Source organism: Cebus imitator, unplaced genomic scaffold (assembly GCF_001604975.1).
Source record: "Cebus imitator isolate Cc_AM_T3 unplaced genomic scaffold, Cebus_imitator-1.0 Scaffold410, whole genome shotgun sequence".
In the NCBI taxonomy this organism is placed as follows: Eukaryota; Metazoa; Chordata; class Mammalia; order Primates; family Cebidae; genus Cebus; species Cebus imitator.
Genome location: NW_016107725.1, coordinates 1,307,174 through 1,311,882, shown reverse-complemented (window position 1 = coordinate 1,311,882; position 4,709 = coordinate 1,307,174).

The window sequence follows — 4,709 nt, the reverse complement described above, 5'->3', positions numbered from 1 at the left end:
AAAAAAAAAAAAAAAAAAAACCCAGGATGACGTTTTTTCAGCATCAGGTTTTCCTGTGTCCTCAGGATTGATTCAATTGGAGCCAGTGAGACTCTAGAACAGGTTGCTGGGGGGGTTCTCCGGATACCACTGCACCTGCATGTGCGGTACAGAACATCAGCACCTATTCTGCTGCTAGCCTGCGAAGAGCAGAACCAAGAGGACTGCGGGACAATAGAAGGTGAGCCGCTAGATGCAGTCAGCTCCACATCTCCCTACCTCTGGGTTTCAAGTCTTGAGGCCCTTCATGTTGATGCCAGTTTGAATTTCAATCTTTCTTTGGCATCCCAATGGATGTTAGACCACATCTCTGATCTCCCTCCTGAGCAGGACAGAGGAATGCAGCCAACACTAAAGGAGGCAGGCAGACAAAAGACCATCTCTAGGATCTTCTCACCCTCTTTATGCTCGCTCATTTTTGCTGCCATCTCCTGTACACTCATGTGCCTGGAATTTAAGTTCCAATGACAATAGAAACGAAATGGCCTATAGAGCTCATCTTCTGGGGAGAAAAAAGGGTACTTACCAAATGCAATTCAGAGGCAGAACTAGATCCTTTAACGCAGCGAAAACGTCAGTAATCGCCCCTGTCCTGCACTACCCCAAGCAGAGCTGGTTATTTCTTCTTCATCACCACCAATATATTTCATGCCCAACTCTGTCAGAAACAGCCCCTATATTGTTGCATAATTATTGGCTCCCACTAGACTTTGCACTTCTTGAAGAAAAATGCCTGATGTTAATAGGGGCTTGACTGTTAAATGAATGAAGCAACATCTTTGTCAAACCCATTAATTCCAACTTTGTTCACATTGAATCTGTGATATTTCTAATTGAGGATAGTAGACAGAATTTCTAAAATGACCTCCCAAAGATGTTTTACCCTAATCCCCTGGAATCTGTGATTATACGAGCTATCACTCTGTGGTTATGCCATGTGGCATATTTACCTCAAAAGGGTGAGTTAACCAGAAACCTAACATAATGTTGCATGAGCCTTTAAAAGTAGAGCACTTTCTATGGCTGGGTCCATAAGAGGGAGGCAGAAGGGAAAGTCAGAGAGATTTGAGGAAGATTTGATGCCCTCTTGTGAAACAGAGGGCATGAGCTAGGAAATGCAGGCAGCCTCTCAAAAGTGAGAGCACGCCCTGGCCAGCAGCCAGCAAGGACATGGGGAGCTCAGTCCTACAGCCACACAGAACTGAATTCTGCCAACAACGTGAAATGATTTGGAAACACATTTACTCCCAGAACCTCCCAGAGCTCCAGCCAACTGACACCTTGATTTCAGCCTTGTGAGATTCTAACTAGAGTTCCTAGTCACGCCTGCCTCCACTTCTGACCTACAACACTATAAACTAATAAACGGAAGTTCTGGGGTGAGAAAAAAAATTAAGTTGCTAAGTTTGTGGTAATTTGCCATGCAGCTAAGAAAACTAATACGGAGAGTTATTTGTGGAGGGGGTGAGGAAGCTTTGCTAAGCCAATGCTTAGAGTAAGTCAGCTTTCAATTCTGATGTTCATCTGCTTAGAACTAACCAGTTTCCAGGATGTTGCTAGAAGGGACTTTGGAGATCATTTGACCCTGGGTCAACAGGCTGCATTTTAAGCCAACTCCAATAAATTGGTGTGATTACCAGGTATGGGCTGTTAAGAAGAATTGTGAGGCCAAGCCTGGGTTCATGGTAAAATAAATCTGTAATCGATGAGCAATACCTGCCATGAGCAGAGGCTATGGCGATGACGGCATGCTTGACAAACACCTGCCATTCCTACTCTAGTCTGGCCTACTCATTTTGGAACAATAGTTCCAGGGAAGGGGCAAGATTACATAGTCAGTCAAGACTAGAACTAGGAATCAAAGCCTCCTAGCACACAAATCTAATTTTCTTTGCACAGTGCAGTTTATTAACCTCAGCAGAACTAAAATATTAATCCTGTTCTAATTCGCACCTCAAGGCTCCCCCAAGCCCCGGCAGAGCCCATGGCTCATATCATGTGCACTGAGGTCTCTCTGGGGGCAGATCTACCCTGACGAGCTTATATCCCTGCAACCTGCTCAGAACCAGCCAGCGGGAGGAGGCCATCTCTTCCTTCCCCTTTCCCTTCTCCCAGGAAGTTGGGAGTAAGCCATAACTCTTGGATGAAGTGAAGACTGGGAACTGGACTTCGACTTATCAGGACACACAAGGTGGAAGTCAGTGGAGAAGCAGAGGAAGCAAGCAGCTCACAGACCACGTGGAACTCCACAGCCCACCATGCTTATTGGTACACACATACCAATGACAGGCTGGCCCCACTTATTACTGAGCTGAGGGCAAAGCCAAGGTCCTACTCACTGGCAATGACTCACAGAAAAGGCTATAAATAGGAACATTTATGACTGTATTTATACAGCCAAAGTTGGTTCAATGATAATGTATGGAAAAATATAATCTTTGCTGAAGAGGAATTTTAACCCCATTTGGGTATATGTTCCCAAGTAGAAAAAAAAAACCTGGGCACATAGCCTTAAGGAGTGCACTGGCCCCTGGTAATTGCTCTAATTACCTGTGAGTTAATTAGAGACCCATCATGTATTCAGAAGTGAGATTTTCATCCTTCAAAATTTGCATTTCCAGGAAGCAGCTCATTCGCTATGCATCATAAGGTGAGCGTTCCCTGCTGATTTCTTTTCCTCATATGTAAGCTGGGCTCACTCTGGGACTGCTATAATCAGAAGTCCATTAGGCAGGGCCAAAGAAGCCTGGAAGAGGTAGCAGGCTTCTGGGGCAGACAGACGGGTCTGGAATCTGTCTGGCCCCAGAAACACGTATTTGAAGAGAGACTGATAATTTGGACAGCTTTTGCAGGGACTGCGTTTGCGTTTGCTCAGTCACAACCACAGACTTTCCAGGAGAAACCAAATACCAGACACCTCCGTGAATCAGAAATTCTCATTGCCTGGGTCCTAGTTAGAGTGCAGGAGAAGGCTTTCGGTTGCTTGGGTGGGGCCTGTCTCTGATTCACAGTCATCCATGGGTTGACCCAAGGGCCAGGGCTGGGTAAATCTGAAGACTGTTATAATCTATATTGCACACACCTTAGCAGGCCCCACCTGAACAATTGAAATCCTTCCCCTGGCTCTTATTAGGGCCTCGGCTATAACCATTTCTTACCCATGGAGGTATCTGATATTTGGATTCTCCTGGAAAGTGTCTGTGACTGAACAAACTCAAAAGCAGTTCCCGCAAGAAGCTGTCCGACAGTCACAGCCGTGACCAGGCTTCAGCACGCTCTTTAAGGCTGTGTGCCCAGGTTTTCTTTCTCTTGGGAACACATACCCAAACGGGGTTAAAATTTCTTTTCAGCAAAGATTATATTTTTCCATATGTTATCATTGAACCAGCCTTGGTTAAATAAATGTGGCCATAAATGTTCCTATTTATAGTGTTTTCCGTGAGCCGTTGCGTAGGACCTTAGCTTGGCCCTCGGCTCAGTAATGAATGGGGCTGGTCTGACCCCATAGTCATCTGTGGGGGTGACCCAAAAGCCGGGGGTGTGTAGATTTGAAGGCTGTTGTAATGTTCCCAAAGGCAAGGGGCTATTCATACTTTTAAACTCAGTAATCCAAGAGCAGAAACTGTTTCAGACAAAAGGAAATCATCCTAAATAATGAAAAAAACTTTATGCACTGTCTTAGCCTGGGTTTCCCAGAAAACCGGGCTGAAGTTACAAACATTTATGTGCAATTACTTTATTAAAGGGTGTAACGTCAGGGAAACGGGTAAGAGGAAAAGGGGAAGGAGGCAGAAAGAAGGAAGAACATGGGGTGCCTTACTGAGCTGCCCATTGCTAGGTATTAAGCAAGACAGACTGCTTGATCTCACTAGACAGCCTCTCAAAGGCCTAGCATGACTGTGACTCGGTGTCCATGGTGGGTGGGGGTGCGAGATGAAGACTTTATTCCATGGCTTCATCTCCCATTGGTCAAAGCTTTGCCCCACGAGGCATTAATTCCTTCATACTTCCAGGTCTACACACGTGTGGATGCTGAGAGGGTCCCACCGTGTCTCACACCCCAGATTCAACAAGGAACCTAGAAGCAGGAGTTGAACTGCAATACGTTGTGCCTTGGTGAAGTTGGACAGGGTCTATCCAGAGTGGCAGCAAAGGAATAGATGCCCAAAAGCCATAGAGATGGGGAACCTGCGAGGTCCTGAGAGGTCTGATACACACCCCAGTGTAGCTGTGGTTTTTCACTGTGTCCATCTCAGGGTGGGTTCCGGTGAAGCAGCCCCAGGCTTGGCAGTTAAATCATCTTCTGTGTGAATCCTTACTCTACCACTCACTAGCTGTAGACTTGGGGCAAACTAACTTCTCTGCACCTAGAGATCCATGACCGCTGAATGAAAATAATGCCTACCACACAGAAATGTTTCAAGGTTTGAATATTTGTGTAATGTATGTGGCCAAGAACATGAGCTTAACAGAACTAAATATCCTCTCACATAATAATAAGTTCAAACAACATAAACATCCAACTATTGAAAAATGGTTAAATAGGCCGGGCCCGGTGTCTCGCACCTGTAATCCCAGCACTTTGGGAGGCCGAGGCGGGTGGATCACGAGGTCAGGAGTGCAACCAGCCTTGCCAAGATGGTGAAACCTCATCTCTGCTAAAAATACAA